The following is a 9,033-nucleotide window of genomic DNA, read 5'->3' on the forward strand; positions in this document are numbered from 1 at the left end:
ACTCAGGAGGCTGAGGCAGGAGAATCACTTGAACCCTGGAGGCAGAGGTTGCAGTTAGCCGAGATCGTGCCACTGTACTCTAGCCTGGGCAACAGAGCAAGACTCCATCTCTAAAAAAAAAAAAAAAGAACCACCATTAAAATCCCATGATGAGACTAGGAAGGAGGAGGCATCACCACCCAGGCGGTGGTGGAAAGGTTGGAGGAAACACCTAAACATGTGCAATCCCAATGCCCAGCTGCCGGGACCAAATCCATATCCCCCCAACATCAGATACCCTGGAGGTTCCAATCATGCCAACCTATCACCTACCAATACACTCTTTCCTCCAGGCCCCTTTTCTTCTCTACCAGGAGCTCCCCAGGGAAATCCAGCTTTCCCTCCAGGTGGGCCCCCTCATCCTGTGCTACAGCCAGGGTATCCAAAATGCCAACCCTCAGGTCCCTACCCACCTTTATACCCACCACCTGCCCCTGGAATGCCTCCTGTGAATCCCTTGGCTCCTGGCATATTAGGACCAGGAGTGATAGTGGACAAGAAGATGCAGAAGCCTGGGCACAGTGGCTCACACCTGTAATCTCAGTACTTTGGGAGGGCAAGGTGCATGGATCTCCTGAGGTCAGGAGTTTGAGACCAGCCTGGCCAACATGGTGAAACCTGTCTCTACTAAAAATACAAAAATTAGCCAGGTGTGGTGGTGGGTGCCTGTAATCCCAGTTACTTGGGAGGCTGAGGCAGTAGAACCACTTGAAACTGTGGGGAGGAGGTTGCAGTGAGCCAAGATGGCGCCACCACACTCCAGCCTGGAAAACAGAGCAAGACTGTCTAAAAAAGAAAAAAAAAAAAAAGACGCAAAAGAAAAGGAAGAAAGCTCATAAAAACATATATAAGCACCGGAAGCATGGCCAGTATTCCTCCTCTTCCTCCTCCTCTTCCAGCAGTGACCTGCGTGAATACAGGCCCTGGACCCTGTATTCAGACCCTCAAGTCGCACCAGTTAGGCTCGCCCATCAAGCTTCAGATCTCATGTTGTATTGGAGGAAAGTAACCCTTGTGCTCTCCACCCCTACCCATGCCTGGGCCTCACCCTGCAGTTCAGCCTTGAGTGCCTAGAGAAAATGGGAAGAGGATTGGATTGCTATGGCACAACTATCTTCTTGCTGCTTGGATAGATCATATAGCTGATGAATTTAGCAGGTGAGCTATTTTCCAAAGATGATGAGCTAAATGTTGAAGACAAGTTTATGATCTGTAAAATGTTATTTTTTATTGCTTCTTTTAATATTTGTGATTGGGGCCAGGTGTGATGGCTCACGCCTGTGATCCCAACACTTTGGGAGGCCGAGGCGGGTGGATCACTGGAGGTCAGGAGTTCAACACCAGCCTGCTCAACATGGTAAAACTTTGTCTCTATTAAAAATATAAAAATTAGCCGGATGTGATTGTGGGTGCCTGTAATCCCAGCTACTTGGGAGGCTGAGGCAGGAGAATCGCTTGGGAGGCAGAGGTTGCAGTGAGCCGAGATCGTGCCACTGCACTCCAGCCTGGGCAACGAGAGCAAAACTCCATCTCAAAAAACAAACAAACAAAAAAACAAAAACAAAACAAAACTTGTGATTTAGGGGTTTTGTAGAAATTTAATTATGATGAAAAACCTATATAGTTTTTGTGATGTTGGCATACTTCGGTAATTTAGTGGCAAATACATTTCCCAGCGGGACTTTTGTTGGTGGCACTAACTGCAAGGTTGCTGGGAAGTAGAGTCCATTTCGTGGATGAGCTCTGACTGCCGTTTTGGAACCTCACCTCCACTTATTAGCCCAATATGCTGTCTCAGGTCCTTGTCTCATTTTCCAACTCTCAGTTCAAATAAAGTTATTTCTCCTGGAAAAAAAAAATTCCGTGAAACGCCCATTGGATGATAGTACTGAAGTTGCGTGCCGTGGGAAGTCCTCAGGACACCCCTGCATGAGGGCTGCCCCAGAAGAGCAGGGCAAGGTTGTGGAAGTCTCAAAGCTCTGAAGACCCTGTCTACAGAAGACAGAACTGTACACAAAACAGTTGGCCTGTGGGCTCCCCAAGACCTACGTGTACCTCAGAGGCATTTGGCAGAAGATTCATTGTGAACAAAAATCCCTGCCCACTAGGAGGCAGGAGTGAGTGTGTGTGTGTGTGTGTGTGTGTGTGTGTGCACGTGTGTGCGCGCACACATGTGTTGAAACCAGAACTCCACCTTATGTGTTCATTGTAGAATTTGAAACTGGAAGCCTAAAGTTGAAAATTAAAATCACCCATGATAGCTGTAAACTATTTTCTGTCCTAGATGGGTTGTTCCAGGGTGCAGGGTCCTGGTAACACCTTTTTTCTCCGTTCCTGAAAGAGTTACACGCACTGCTCAAGGCCTGAATCCACAGGTACCCCGTCCAAGCCCTGCTAAAGAGTCTGGACCCATCTGCCACCTTCAGTAGGCTCGACTGAAGCTGCTTGTCCTTCTTGAGCATTTTATCCAATGGTGACCTGAGATGGATGGGAGGCATTGGTGCCAGGACTGAACAGAGGGAAAGGGAGCATGGAGGCCAGGGGCTGAGGACCAGGCCTTCTGAGATGGAGGGGTCTGGCCCTGGAACACCCAGACCATGGTCACATTTAGGCAGAAAGACAGCTGGCCCCAGTTGGCCCTGTGCTGACTACCAGCCTTGGGTTCCTCATAGATATATAGTTATTATAGATATTCAAACGGTGGGAATTGGAAGAATGGCTTGGAGATGGGCCCTGTCAACTGTGGGTCACCTGAGCACATCCTGCCAGGGACCCAGGAGGGGCCATTGTGTCTCCAGAACCATGACTGGAAGGTGGAACTCCTACAGGGAGCAAGGAAGAGGGTCCTCGTTAGGGCAGAGGGTCACACACCAACAGGCCTGGCTTATTCAAACTTGGCCATTCCTGTAACACTTCCAGTGCCCACCATGAGCAGCTGGAACCCACCCACTGGGAACTGCAAGATACATGGGGACCTCATGTACCTGTCTGTAATTACAGCCAATGGCCAGTGAGGCAGCATCACTACATCCACACGGGACTTTTACTGGAACCAGTAAGTATCTGCCAGCACCCCACAGTCTCTTGGGATGCCACTTGTTCTGGGTCTGTGGACAGACAACCAAGGCACTTACTTAGTGCCCATCCACTTCTTATAGGCCCACAGCCTATCACTCAAACCCAAGCCCACCAGCCCCAGCTTCCCAGGCCATTCCCACTGGAGCTGCTCAACCACATCAGCCTGAACTTCACAAAACCCTTTGTCATGCCATAGCAAAAAGGTGATGGCTTTGTCCCACTGCCCCTGCCTTGTGTCATGTCATGTGGGGGTATGGGATGAACTGGCCAGCCTAACTCCAGTGCTTCTGCCCAAAAAACTGCCCCACTGCCTGAGTCCCCTTCTAGGGAGCTGTCAGTCAATGTGGGAGAGAACAGCCCTGGGAGGGACCCCATCTGCTTCTGACTTCAGTGCCAAGAAGAACCTAGAGCGAGTAGAGTTCTCAGAGAAGAAGCCTGTGGCAGGGCTCTGAGCTTGGTGGGCTGTGTATCTCCCTCTCCACTGCCTGTCATGGGGCCTAGCACCACCCATTCAAGAAGACAACCATCCCATTCCAGGTGTGCAGCTGGACGGCTCCCCAGGCGGGGCTGCCATGACACTGCGTGCTCACAGAGGATGTCTACACCTTGAGGCTGGGCTATCAGGAGAACATTCCTGAACAGGTACATGCAGCCTGGCCCTGACCTCACTGGGAACCTCCTTCCTCCTGGGTACCAGATAGAATTCTATGCCCTTTTCTGGAGGCTGCATGCTGGTCAGTTCATTTGGAAGTCTAAGGCTATTAATGAAGAGGGGGAAAAAAAAAAACACACACACACACACAGAGAGACATCGCAGAGCAGGTTGTGGAGCACAGGCTGAGCCCTTGTCTTCCTTCCTGGTCCCTCTGCAGACCTGGGATTGTAAGGAGCTGCAGATAATGAGGAAACTGCTCTGCTAGAAGTGGCCTGATCAGCTGCTTCAAGAAAGAGCTATAATCAAGGTGCCTATAGCCCCTGGTGACTGACTGGCGGCCTCAGGCCCAACTGCCATCTGCAGGCAGGCTTTCTTGTGGACAGGATGAAAGCAAGGAAAGCTGGAATAAGCCCAGCCCTCTCAGGCACCCTGAATGCTGTCTAGTGCTCCCTGCAAGGCCTTCTAGCCTTCTGCTTCCTGGCAGGCCACCCATGCACCTTTTTCTGGCCTCTTTGAGACCTTGATTCCTTGGAAGGAGGGGATTCTATTTCCCACTGGGCTGAGTGGCCAGGGCCTTCCCAGTTCCCATCCTCTACTAACAACCATGGGGTTCTCACCTGGGCACACACTGCCTAACCATGCCCCTTCTAAGGCAGGAGCTCATTTGTCTTACACTTTCAGCTTACTAGAACTTAAAAGTTATCAGTGCTGTTACTGAGATAGAGAAATGATGGGGGAAAGGTTACTTTCCGAGTATTCCCATTTGGGGTGCAGGGAGTAGGGAGGCAAGTCAGGGCCTGTGGTTGTGCCTTTTGCTGTGCCTGAGGGTAAGCAGGTCAGGGCTGGGCACATGAATGTCTGGGGGACCACCACTGCTGTCTCCCTCCCCTTTCCCCGGAGCTATAACCAGGCCAGTCCATAATCTTATCATGGAGATAATCAGCACCAGTGACAGCATAAGTGAGGCTGCTGAGGATGCTGGGGGAGAGTTCCCAGCCTGTCCTGGCAGCCGGTCCTTGCCAGGGGTGGCTCATAACTCAGCCTCCGAAAGAAGCAGGCAGACATCTCTGTAGGAAACTGTGGGGCTGTGGCTCAGGGCAGCCCAGCCCCACTGATGGTGGAGTGGAGCTACCTCCCATCAGGCTGTGTCTCCACAGCAGACCCTTGGAGCCAGAAGGTGATTTACAGCATGTGCAAAGCAGTCAGCTCCATCAGATGCATGGCCTTCAACATTCAATTCAACTCTGACATCTCACCAGAGAAGCAATGGGGACCAGCCAGTGTAAAAGCCCTGCAAAGTTGGACAGAGCCTCATGTTGGGGGGTCTGGGGTCCTCAGTGCTGGTGCGCCTGTCTGCCCATCTGAGCACTGCTCCCTGGGGCTGTGTTTGCAGGCCTCCTGAAGGAGGGCTGTGGGCTCCTCAAGTGAGGTCCTGAGTCTGTGGAACGTGCCTGAGGCCGCGCTCACGGTGATTTGCGCCTACTTGCACCTCCTTTACCATCCCACTACATTATGAGTGGGTGTGCCAAGGTGGATGTCGAGCACCCTCTGGGCTGTATCAGAAAAGGCCTTTGGACCTGGCCTGGGATTGAAGGATGGCAAATGAGGGGTCTGGGGTTGCATTGTCACCCCACATGGTAACAGGAAGTGAAAGCGTCCAGGCCTACAGGACTGGAACCCTATCGAGGGGGTTAGGAGGCTGTTCACTTTCCTCTGGGCCCATGTGGAGAAGTGGAGGAAGTCTAGGGAGACCCCGGGGAGACTCTTGTTCTGTCTGGGCGTCCCCCAGCTCCACCCTTTGATAACCGTTTCCTTGGGAGAGCTCAGGAACCTCTTGTGCTCCAGTGAGGCAGGGCCTCCCCTCACAGGATATTGGCAAGGAGGCATTCTGAGAGTCTAGCTAGAATGAGAAGTTAGCACAGTGCCTGACAAGTACTCGTGGGAGCTGTCATCCTCTGTAACCATCACGTGGCCTTGTAGTGTTCAGACTACCTGGCCTGGGGCTTGGCAAGGCTGTTTGGGGGTCAGCTGGTTTAGGCTCCCACTCTCTCCTCAATCAAACAGCGTCTCTGTTTGGTGTTTATTTATGGGTTTAAAAAAACCTAAGATTTCATTTATAGTAGTTTCCAGCTTGTATGTATTTGTATAGATTTTATTAGAAGGAAGAGGGCTTAAGGCAACAACATTTTTGGCTGTGCGTGGTGGCTCATGCCTGTAATCCCAGCATTTTGGGAGGCTGAGGTAGGCGGATCAACTGAGGTCAGGAGTTCGAGACCAGCCTGAACAACATGGAGAAACCCGTCTCTACTAAAAAAATACAAAAAGTAGCCGGGCGTGGTGGTGGTGCATGCCTGTAATCCCAGCTACTCTGAGGCTGAGGCAGGAGAATCGCTTGAACCCGGTAGGCGGAGGTTGCAGTGAGCCAAGATCATGCCATTGCACTCCAGCCTGGGCAAGAAGAGTGAAACTCTGTCTCAAAAAAAAAAAAAAAAAAAAAAGAAAAGAAAAAAGAAAACAACATTTTAAAAAGGTCTCAGTGGGGGCATAGACTTCCATGTAACAAATACTAATGTTGACCTTCTCTTGCTGCCTTTGTGCAAAGTATACATAGGAAGTGCAGCCAGAGGTGACAAGGCTCAGTGTCTAGAACTGTGCTGCTTGGGCTTGCTTGCTGCCCTGCGACCAGCTGAACTCTGGGTGTGAGGTCATGCCCATCCTGGATCTACAACCCCACTCCCTCTCCCAGGCCCTGTGTAACTAACACAAGGCAGTGCTAATGAGCAGGCTAGTGATGGGCCTCAAGCACCCCAATACCATCCAGGAAGATCTGAATGCCATCTGTGGCTGGGGCTGCGTGGGGACAGGGGCTGTGGCTGCCTTGGCTTGTCATGGCCCTACCACAGATGCACCCGTCCTGTGCTGCTTCACCAGCAGCCAGCTGTCCGTGGCCCTGAGCCTGTCACACCATGCTTGCTACCTCATGCTGCTCTTGTGTGAAAAAATTATCCCGAGATGGCGCTGCTGGATGTTAGTGCTGGAAAGGGGGCAGCACCTTTGTCCTGGGGGATTAGGAACTGACCAGATCCTTCCTGACTGACCCCAGAACAAGTGGGGTTGGTGCTGCGTTGAATGATGAACCCCCAAAATGTGTTTGCACTGGCTCAAAGAATATACAATGCAGGGGCCTAAAATGAAGACACATGAATCGTGTTATGTGGAGATTAGCTTGCAGCCAGGAAACAGGTGCCTCTCAGGTATCTCATCTTCCCCAGCAAGTGTGGAATGTGTCCACGCTCATGGTGTGATCTGTCCTTCTTAACTTGTACACAACTCCAGGTTAGTTCTGAGTGAAGGACATGCAGATGAGATTTCTCAGGTCATTTGTATGTTTGACATTATGGCTGCTGCTTTTGCTGCCACTAGCCCTAGACCCAACCTGGCTTAAAGTCTATGCTTCAGGTAAAAAAGATGGAGGGATTCCTGTGTCCTGTGATGGGAAGTCAGAGATCTGTGGTAGGGCTGGGGATTGGGGTGCACTTTAGTTTTGTGGCAGGATGAGAGCTACAGTGATTTTATTAATTGTGATTGGCCTGACCTGGTTATAGCTCCGGGTGAGGGGGAGGGAGTCATCAGTGGTGGTCCCCTAGACATCCAGGTGCCCAGCACTGGCCTGCCTGCCCTCAGGCACAGGAAAAGGCACAACCATAGGCCCTGACTTGCCTCCCTACTCCCTAATCCCCAGATGGGAATACTTGGAGGCTACAATCTGAAAGTCTTTTTCTCCTATTTTAACACCAGCTGCCTAACACATCGTGGAGATAGGATGGGTGAGGGGCTTTAGGGGAACCAGGGCAGAATCATGGATCCTGGGGGAAAGTTAAAGATACAGGAGTGGTTTTCACCTCTCTGTGGAGCCCAGCTCTCTACCTGGTCATTGCCACACAGCACCTTCTACAGAGACTAGCTCTATGGTGATTGGGAATCCCAACAGCCCCAGGCTGCTCCCTGTTCCTGGCTGCCTGTGCTCCTTCCCTTGCCTGCTGTCAGAGCCCACATGAAGGAGGAGGTTGCCACCCTGTGAGCCTGAGGGAGCTGTGTCTGACTGGGGCTTCTGCCCGGTGTATTGCAAAGAGCTACTTATGGGTATGGTCTGTCCAGATGCCTTGTTTCAAGAAGAATGGGTGCAAGCTAGCAAGTGTAACATCCCCACAAATGACAAATACATTTTTCTTGTTTTTAAACCATCACATCTTTATATCACATTAGAATAAAGTTTTTAAAACCTGCTGCTCCAGTTTCACCTGGGTGGTCTGTAACCCAATCTCGCAGTCAAACTGGATTTGACTGTGAGTGCTGTTTTTAGAAATGTTGCTAAGAGAGGAATATGTATAAATTAGATCAAATTTAAGGTTATTCTTATAATGCCACTTGAGTGGAAAGCAAGAGGGTGGAGTCACAGGCACTCATCTGGGGTTTACCTACCTTCGAGTTACTAAACTCATGAGGGTGTGGAACAGGTGAACCTGTCATTGGTGACAAAAGGAAAAAGGCTGGAGTGAAGGCCAGGCCGGGGAGGGGTGCTAGGCTGTGGGGTTAAACCCTGGGCACGTTGGACCTGTGAGGTCCCTGAACATCTAACTAGCTGGGTACCTGCCCTTGTCACATCAGTTGAGGTAAGGGGATTGGGCAGCTCTCTCTAGAAGTCACACTGCTGGGAGAATAGAGGAGTGTCTAAAACTTGCCATCCTAGGGTAGGTTTTAGACCAACCTGGACTCTCTTAGAGAGCTAATGAGATGGGAGGAAGGCAGTCCCCCAGGTGAACCTGAGGGACAGAGTTTATGAAGTAAGAGGGAGTGTGTGGAGGTGGCCTGTCCCTATGAGAGGGGGAGTCTAAGGCTCATTACTGCTGGTGGCTGCTGCTCAGCCATCCCTCTGCAGAAGAGGCAGGTCCTCGGCCATATATATAGTTCAATGCCTTTTGGAGTGTTTAGAGAGTCCTTCATGTTTTAGGAATTCTAAAAGCAACAACAACAACAAATTCCAATTCTAATGTCTGTAATTTCTCCCGGAGCCAACTGGAAAAAAGATGTCCTTCACCTCGAAGTCTTAAGGGACACCCAAGGATAGCCATCAGTGTCTTGGCCATTGAAGCTTCATGTATGCTCTCTGCCACCAATTTGATTTGCAGCCTCATGGTTGTGTTGTACTAAATATACTTTCCTTTAGCCTTGTCCACATATATAGGTGTGTGTGTATATAT

At 50.7% G+C, this 9,033-nt stretch overlaps 1 pseudogene; it reads left to right on the forward strand.

Moving 5' to 3' along the window:
- The first annotated feature begins 217 nt into the window (after positions 1–217).
- Positions 218–2,437, forward strand: LOC108519613 (proline-rich protein 13 pseudogene; annotated as a pseudogene).
- Positions 2,438–9,033: the final 6,596 nt, after the last annotated feature.

This window comes from Rhinopithecus bieti, unplaced genomic scaffold, assembly GCF_001698545.2.
Source record: "Rhinopithecus bieti isolate Rb0 unplaced genomic scaffold, ASM169854v2 scaffold_48678, whole genome shotgun sequence".
Taxonomy (NCBI): domain Eukaryota; kingdom Metazoa; phylum Chordata; class Mammalia; order Primates; family Cercopithecidae; genus Rhinopithecus; species Rhinopithecus bieti.